Here is a 9,291-nt window from a genome sequence, read left to right on the forward strand (position 1 = left end):
TAGGTTCTGTTAACGCACATTAAGATGCACTTTAAATCACATTAACAACTAGTCGCTTAGTTTGGTTATGTACATTCTGAACAGACTGTCTCTGCCTAAATAATTTGTGGGTGAGCTCGGTTGTAGAATGAGTTTGTCACTGTGTAAACTGAGCGGGATTTGTGCCGCGTTGTCGTAATGATCGCATTTACAACTTGAGTGCACATGAACCATAAAGTCGTAATTACCGGTGGGAAATGACTTGGGGGCGGTGAGGCCGAGTCGAATACAGAATTACAGCGGAAGCAAATTGCTATTGATTATAATAAATTGTAATTGTGAATGTTGACTGAATAATTTAGCTTGCACTACCGTTTATGAAGAAGACCTCGCAAGAAAAGGCTTATGAGACAGAAAGACTGCATTTCCCATCATTCTCTGCGGCAAATACACATATAAAGTATGAATTACGCACCATTTTTGCTTTTATTTTGTTGCATTAGTGATACGTTTCCTGTTTTAGTCGGGAAGTGAAAGAGAGAGAAGAAAAATAGCCCATTGCCTACCAATAAAATAGGCTTTTTTTTTGTTATCATGATTTCTGAAACTGTAAGGAAGAACATGAGAACTTAGGTGTACACAGCCATTGAAACCTCGAATTCAAGATTATAAAAGAAACCAGGAAGACAGAAAGCATCAAGCATGACAACATCTGCCTTTCAGTTAAAAGAAAAACATTCTGGAGAGTGAATCAGAAAGTCCCTTGCGCAGATGCCAGAATGAAATGTAAATGATCCGAGCAGAAATTACAGGAGAGAGAAAAAAAATTATATTATTGTCAGAAAATAAGACTGTTCCCACTGCACCCAATTCATGGTCAAATTGTATTAATTTGATGCCTTGTTTTTGTTTAATGGTGTAAATTTAGTGAAAAATCTTTAAGCTTTTCATCTTTTTTATAAAATAAAAATAAACAGTTTTTTTAAAGTAGGTCACGAAGCTTATGCAATACGTAAAACAAAAGATTAGAGAAACCACACTTGAAATCGACACCAAAGCAACAAAACTTTTGAGGACTAGCCTCAAGAGCAAGTAGACATTTCCACGTATTAATAATAAAATCTGGCAAAATGTCAGCTTATCAGATGTTCTTGCAAACAAACTTTCTGATTGTGCGTCAACGTATCGGTTTCGGTGGTTAGAACAAGAGTTTTCAGACTGTCCAGGGTAGTTTCAGTCCCAGTTTGCCTCACGCAGCTGTTGAGCTGCAGCTGATCATCTTTTAGTCCCACCACAAACCACTTGTAATGCAAACGGTGACCAGTGCAATGCTTTTTTTTCCTGACTAAATGGGATGTAAATGGTTTAGAAAGCCATTGTGAGTGTCCTTCTATTGGAAATCCGGTGGTTTTCCTAGTGACTTCATAAAGCTTGTGTGACCGCCACAATTACAACATTTTAGATTATTAAAGGACTGGAAAAGATTGGGAAACGCTAAACCAACTCAAATGGACAGTAGGGATGGGAATCGCCTGAGGCCCCATGATAGGATCACGATTCTTAAAGGGGAACTGTCGCCAAAATTGAACCTAGGCTCTTTTTGTTAATCTACCCGAGTTAAAATTTCGTGTAAAAGCATAATTAGAATAGAAACGGCACTTTTAAGATTGACCGTATTTTCGTTTTAGCTCAAAATGCCTTTTGAATGGGAGTGCATGGGGTACTTCTATGATAGCATCAAAATCGCTATTTTTAAAACGCTAAGAAGGCTCGACACAACACTAAACTGTGCTTGAAGTATCACCAGCGGCTCTACACATGAACTCCAGCATTGACTACATTGTTTGTGGACACAGAGTTTACTACGAATTTGTACAGTTTGTACGACTCACTTTATCAGTTAGTGTTTCCGGTGGCTGGAATTTTGCCAGTCAAAAGTAGTCGATCTCCGAATGCAACGTAACATGAGGAGAGTAAAGATGGAAAGCGCCTAAAGCTTAGCTCCATATAAATTCACAGATAATTTGTTGTTTTGTCGTTAGTGAAAATCAATATTGATCTTGTATTTGAAAAAGGATCCTCATATAATGAAATGATTCAGTGATACAGATCGACTATTTTTGACTGACAAAATGCCGGCGGCCGGAAACACTCACTGATAAAGTGAGTCGTACAAAACCTTTCTTTTTAGTAAACTCTGTGTACACAAACAATGTAGTCAATGCTGGAGTTCATGTGTAGAGCCGCTGGTGATACTTCAAGCACAGTTTCATGTTGTGTCGAGCCGCCTTAGCATTTTAAAAATAGTGATTTTGATGCTATCATAGAAGTGCCCCTAGCACTCTCATTCAAAAGACATTTTGAGCTAAAACGAAAATATGGTCAATCTTAAAAGTGGCGTTTCCATTCTAATTATGCTTTTACACGGAAGTTTGACTCAGGCAGATTAACCAAAAGAGCCTAGGTTCAATTTTGGCAACAGTTCCCCTTTAAGCCACGATACGATATTATTGCGATTTTAAACGTTTTGCGCAATTTTAATTTAAATGGATTTAAATCGGCAAATGCTTAATAGTTTATGATTGGAACATTATTGCAGTGATAAATTAGCTTCTAGCATGTTATATGTTCGGCAACAGTTCTTCTAACCCACACCTGAAGTGTGTAGCTTTTTATTTCTTAAACCACCATGTAGGAAGACACATCACGGCCATATTCCAGGAGGACAATGTCACGATCCATCAGACTCAAACTGAACGAATGGTTGGCACCTCTTGATGGATATAACACCATAACAACTTTTTTTTTCTGGTCGGCAGTGTATATTACGAGATATTGTGATTCATTACTGTTTTTTTGTGATTCATTACTGGGGTTTTTTTTCAACTGCAAATGTCCCCTCTGATTGTCTACATATGTTTTTTATCGAATAGGATGAAGTTCTCAGTCTGTTCATTTCACATCTTCACATTAGGCTTTGCTGCGGGTGTTCGGCCGTACACAGACTACATTACTTGCACTCAATGTTGGTTTGCTTTTTTATTGAAATAAAAGCCATTATTTCAGTTGGACAACAGACGCTACAGCTATAAACTGAAAGCGTCTGCTCTGCTCCGTTCGACACAAGAGTCAGATTTCACTCATCACGTGACGAGAGTAAGGAAAGATGACTGGCAGGAGGGTTTGGAGCGCAACAGATTCTGAGCATCGACAAATATCTAGTAAAAATGTGCGGTCAGTACCGCCGCTCACTGCGCACAGTACGTGTGGTCGCAAATCCGAAAGTGAAAGTGAAAAGCAACCGCGCATTCAAAATTGATTTCAATAAACAGCAGCTCCCTAATGCCTGCAAAATTATACAATCTTAAAACAGCCTACCGAATCAAATTGTATATATTGTATTAATTGTGATTAATTATATCCTTCTTCACCCTCTCACAACATTAGACACATTTGACTGCTGCTGTCTTTCTTGTCAGACGTGTTGTGATGATTATGTATTATGATTATGAACGAGCACGATGGCAGTTTGGTATGGCATTATGTAGACAGTTTCCTTCTAATAGCCTGGGTATACTTCATTTTCCGCATTCGTGTCTGCATACTTTCAAAGTATACTGAACATCAGATTATGGCTGCATGATATTGACTTGAATAGCTCTATTGGGAAAGAATCAATCGTTGTAGATTGACTGGGGTGATTTTGTAGGGGAGTGAATCTGCAGAGAAAATACAGTAGAACAAAAGTACAAATGAGATCAACAGTGCTTTATGTTTTTAAGGCTAACGGTATTCAGGTACAGAAACTGAAAAATCAAATGTAAAAACACAGGATAACTGTGTGAATTAAATAGAATTACCGGTAATCTTTTCGGGAACAAGACTTACGAACAGCCGTTACCAGAAGCCAGTGATTGTAGTTTATAAAGTTATAAATATGGATATTTTTCTTACAAATACGCATCGCTTTGCTTCAGAAGGCCTTAATTAACCCTCTGGAGCTGTATGGATTACTTTTATGATGGATGGATGCGCTTTTTGGGGGCTTGAAGGTATCATTCACTCCCATTATAAAGCTTGGAAGAGCCAGGATATTCTTTAATATTACTCTGATTGGCTGAAAGAAGAAAGTCATATACACCTAGGATGGCTTGAGGGTGAGCAAATTATGTGATCAATTTCATTTTTGGGTGAACTAAGCATTCAAAGCTACAGAAAAGTGATTTTCTCTTTGTATTTTGCTGTTTGATTACTACAGAGAGCAGAAGGAATATTAGGCTGCTGTCACTTTAAGACAGAATGCACAGATCCAATACAATGATAAGCATCTGGTTTTTTTTTATTCTTAATTGTTTGTTCACATAAGCCATAAGCGACTGTTTACACGGATAATTTTGTGTGTATGTGTCTGTTCAAGGGAAAGGAGACGTGTGTGCGAAGTCTTGTGCGCGTCTGAAACGCACACTTCTTCTTGAGTCTCTCCATCATTGTCTGACTCTAGTTTGAACAAAAAAGGCTAAAGTGTGTGAAAAACCTGCATGTGTGAGGTTTATTACAGCTTATTATCCGCCCTCTGTGTCGGGAGCAGCAGCTCATTTGCATTTAAAGGGACAGACACCCTCAAAAAGTGACAATTTTAACATGCTATATAAACATTTTTGTGGGATATTTTGAGCTAAAACTTCACGTCAGAGACTTATTTTACATCTTGTGAAAATGTCATTATACCCCCCCTTTATACTTTGCAATTGATCCGAGAATCATGTGAGAGTGAGAGAGTGAGAGAGTGAGAGAGAGAGAGAGAGGCATTAAAATAATGAACAATACTAGCAATCCCAAGCCGAAATTCAAGCCCTGAAAAGACCAACACTCGGCATCCGTGTATTGATACAATATCCTCACGCAGAATATCATATTAATCATAATACTATGTTGTACCGATTTTTTTTCTTCACAGAACACACTGTCCAAGATAAAAGAAAAACAAGTTTGCTCTGTGCTGGGATTACAGATCTGTATCAAAGCACTGATGCACAACATGCGCTGTGATTGACAGCTGAAAAGGGAAGCATGCATGCTGTAAAGCAGCGGGGAATATAAAGACCAACACGTGATTTTAAAGTGTCTTGTTGCAAATAAATAAAAAGAGACATTAGGGAATGATACTTAATGAAATAACCATGCAGCTGTAAATGTGGACTCTATAATATTACAGGGAAAAGTGTAGACTCATTCAACAAAACAAAATAAGTAAATGTAGCACAGCGTGAAGCGGCCTAAAACAAGCAATGATGTTTGCATAGTTATTAGCCATGACTCTATTAATAAATAACCAAGTGTCCTGCAGTGCCGTGATGGAAAACTAGCTGTAAAATAGCCTCGGTTTTAGCCTGTCATTTTGTGAAAAACAAAATAACAAAGCTAGTGAAAGTTTTAAAATTATATCATTTTTTCACCATAAAACCCTAATTTATTCTTTAAAGGGGTCATGACATGAGAAATCACTTTTTTTACATACAAGAGGTACTTGTAACATTAAAACAAGCATTTATTTTATTAAGCATCAAAAACACCTCATTTGAATATTGTGGGATGTGTGACATCACACGGGTACATAAATTTGCATATGACTGCCTCTAGATCACGACGTCGCACCATAGGCCCCGCCCATTGGCATTCAGTTACTGTCCCCCTGTAGTCAATCCCTTAAAACTCATATTTGATCAACAAAATTACATATTTAAAAAAATTTTCCTTGGAAAAAAATAGTTATGCCTTAAAATGAAGGCTTTTAAAAGGTTTTTAATATGCTTTAAGACAAACCATGTGCAAATTCATACAGCATTGCTGAGTATTTTCTCCTTAAAACTGCACTGAACCAAAGACAGTCTCAAAAACGTGGTTTGAAATCGCTGGTGTTTCTGACGTCACAAACTACCTTGTAACCAATCAGGTCAACGAGTGGATCTCTGAGCTGGTGTGAGTGAGTGGAGGCGGGGCTCATTTGCATATTCATAGAACTGCGTATACTAAATGAGGCAAAAGTCATTTTCACTATGTGCTGTATGTACAATTAGCATTACCTTGTCTTTACTTGAAAAACAATCACTGTTTACTTTTTTTCACTGTTTTCACTTTGTTTACCTTTTTAGTCATATTTTTTCAAACATTTTTTTTTTTAAATAATAAGTAAAATATCGGTCAACCACTAGTCTGCTCTCGCGGTACTTTGCTGTCAGGAACCGATCGGTCTGCGCAGCACCGCTTCAAGTCCATCACAACTAACATGTTTGTTCGAAGCATTTGACTGCAGATTGTTTGGTAAAGGAGGCGCAGTGTAATGGAGAAATGAACTTGCACTGAAAGATTAAAGCAGCCGGCTGTGTTGGATATGACAACAGCTAATGCTTTGCCTGTATTTAACAGAAAATGGCCATTGATACTGTTTTCCGTGCAATGGGGATAGCCAATCATAACAGTTGCCATTTACTGACAAGCCTTAAAGGAGCCGTCCCTTAAAAACTGATCATTTCAGACAGGGGGTCAGAATAACGGTTGAAAATATTTCTTTTTTAAATATTATATAACAGTTGTTTTTTTGTGCAAAAAACTTTATTAATAGTATAAGCGAACTAAAAAATTATAATAATTGCAGGTGGTGGTGTGAGCATAATATTGCCAGAAAGGAATTACTGAACGTTTCTGGCATCTGGTGGTAACCTGGATTATAACAGGGAATGAAGCTGGACTGAGTAGATTTTTAAAGGTAAAGTGTGTGTTTTTTTTACAAAAAACTTTCCATCTTAGTGTAATATGTAGAAAAATTATAAGACAGACATTTATAAAAGCCTATGAGTCCTGTGACACTTTCAAAACAGCATCCCAATCAGTCTAATCAATAGCATGTGTTTGAGGTGGGATTGTCTGTTTGTCCAACCAATGGAGGACAAGGGGACAATAATAATAATAATAATAACAGTATTAATTCTGAATTTGATCCCCACTGGTGGTGGGAAAAGGCACACTTACCCTTTAATATTAGAATCCCAAAGTACACACAACACAGTTCAGAGCAATACTTAGTCAACTAATTAAAATAAACATAATTTGGTCAATGATGCCTATTGTTAAAACTTTACAAAAACCAAGGCTGATTTTAGGTCTTAAATCGGAGGCATTGTTTAATCTGTTAGTTAACTGTTACTAGAATTGATTATTTAAAAAAAAAATCCTATTTATATTCATCCAATTTAGAAGAGCACAATTAAAACAAAACAGTGACTGTGTCTCAAAACCCAGCGAGCTGCCTATCTAGACTCTAGAGAACGTTGTTGTTGGGTACTTCCGAACATTTGAATCGAACATTTTTGGCCGTCAACTTTCAAATAAAACATTTCTGTACGAACTAATAATTTATGTGCATCATAGGGAAATTCAAAAGTTCGACCCAAAACATTTAGCCCCGAATCGAACCTTCAAATCTAAACATTTCAGCAACAAAAACGCAAGAACGTTCGCGAAACCCACTTTTATGTTATTGAAAAAGCATTCGAACTTTGTACCTGAACATTTTAGGTGCAAAGTGAAAGAAAATCTTTGCTCACCATCCCCGGCGCCCTCCAATCGAACACTTTCGGAACATCATGCAATGCCGAAGAACGTTCGAATCGAACATTACGTGACAGAAGTTAGTTATGTAAACGCTGAAATCGAATACTTTTTATTTATGTATTATTTAACGCAATAATGAAGACTAAACTGCACGCGCAAGCTGCCCAAAAAAATGCAGTCTATCTAGAAAGCTCAGTATCTTTTGAGACACGGCCAGAGTGAGTATAGTGACTGCAGCAGTATTTAATCTGCAGCTCTGTGATCAGATGACGTTGACGTGTGCACTTCAGGCCCTACTCTGTTTCTTTCATATATATATACTCTTAACCCATATGCCGATCATTGCACATTAAAAGTGGCTCAAAAGAGAGATCACTTACACAATCAAACCCAAATGCGTGAAGTAAATAAACGCGCATTCTCTGTAGTGAGCATATGCAGAGCAAATGCACATTTAGTAAAAACCAAATCATTTGCAAACGTGAATCGACTCACCAACAGCTCGTTCCGCGTTGTAGATTTTATTCTCCCGATCACTCCTCTTCTTCGGGTTGATGTGTATGTGTGGAGGCTTTAAAAGCACTAGGCCAGTGTGTGTATGTGTGTGTGTGTGATCTGGATCTCTATAAGCTACGTGGCTCTTTCACACTTGAATATTACACCAGTTTACAGTCTCAGCCTTTATCCACTCGCTTTTTCCGACGTCTGAAAACGTCCAGGGGTCGAGACAGGTCACGATCTTCCAAAGCAAACAACTTTTCCCCGTAAGTGTTGTTAGTTTTCACGGCCACCTCCATCCATAGCGAGCTCAGGCTCTTCAAGCGTCTGGATAATCGCCATCATTTTCCGCTCAAGAATGTACACACACGTCACTGCGCATGCGTATCACAGCCGCGTCAATTTCATTCCTCTTTCTGTCTGTCTGTATAGTTAGTTATGTAATATATAGCCTGCATTTTTTGCTGACGTGTTGTTTACGGGAAAATCGAAACTGACATAAAGGCTGCATAGAGTGTAGAATCTATATTTGGTTATATTTAGTTCAGTATTCTGTTAAAAATTGGCCTATTACAATTATTTGTCTTGGCACTTAGAAAATTACTTTTGAAATTCACATTTCATATGTCCGACTACCTGAAATTGTCTATGGAGGTTTCAGTGTTCCTCATTGTACCCGACAGATGGCGGCACAGCCATAGACAGAGGTCACAGCTCGTGTAAACAGATCCCCTCCGACAGGGGGAGCCCTCGCGGTTTGTTTACAAACGCAACGCTTCTCGGTCTCTTTTTTATTATTGAACTTAGACTTTTTTACAGTTTTTCTCTGAATTTCCAAAACACATTTCTTGAAACCATCACTCACTTTTTCAAAACCAAAACACAAAACCAAATTTTCAAACCATATGATATTCAGAGAACCTCTGCCAGGCCTTCTGGTAAAAAAAAAAAAAAAAAAAAAAAAAAATCAAATAATTGCCTCAAAACCATTTTTATCTGTGCTCAAAATCAAACAATGCTTTCAGATCATACACACAGCGAGGCTATATTATAAACACTACAGATCATTTGTTCAAAAAACGGAGAACACTGCATCCAATGCAGTTACAGAAAAAGGTGGCCTAGTAACGAGTAAAAAAAAGAAAAGAAAAGAAGGCTAGTAATGACAACTTACGTAAGGTGAATAAATATACTGTATACACT

General features: G+C 37.6%; 1 protein-coding gene across 2 annotated transcripts in view; it reads right to left on the reverse strand.

Annotated features, from left to right (window-relative positions):
- fndc3a (fibronectin type III domain containing 3A) overlaps positions 1–8,510 on the reverse strand; it is a 94,914-nt gene extending 86,404 nt beyond the window's left edge. For both annotated transcript variants that reach the window (XM_079610926.1, XM_079610925.1), the window contains exon 1: positions 8,086–8,510. The gene's annotated coding sequence lies outside the window, so the exon portion shown is untranslated. The remainder of the gene's footprint in view (positions 1–8,085) is intronic.
- Between the last annotated feature and the right edge of the window lie 781 nt (positions 8,511–9,291).

Source organism: Phoxinus phoxinus, assembly GCF_949152265.1.
Source record: "Phoxinus phoxinus genome assembly, chromosome: 4".
NCBI lineage: Eukaryota > Metazoa > Chordata > Actinopteri > Cypriniformes > Leuciscidae > Phoxinus > Phoxinus phoxinus.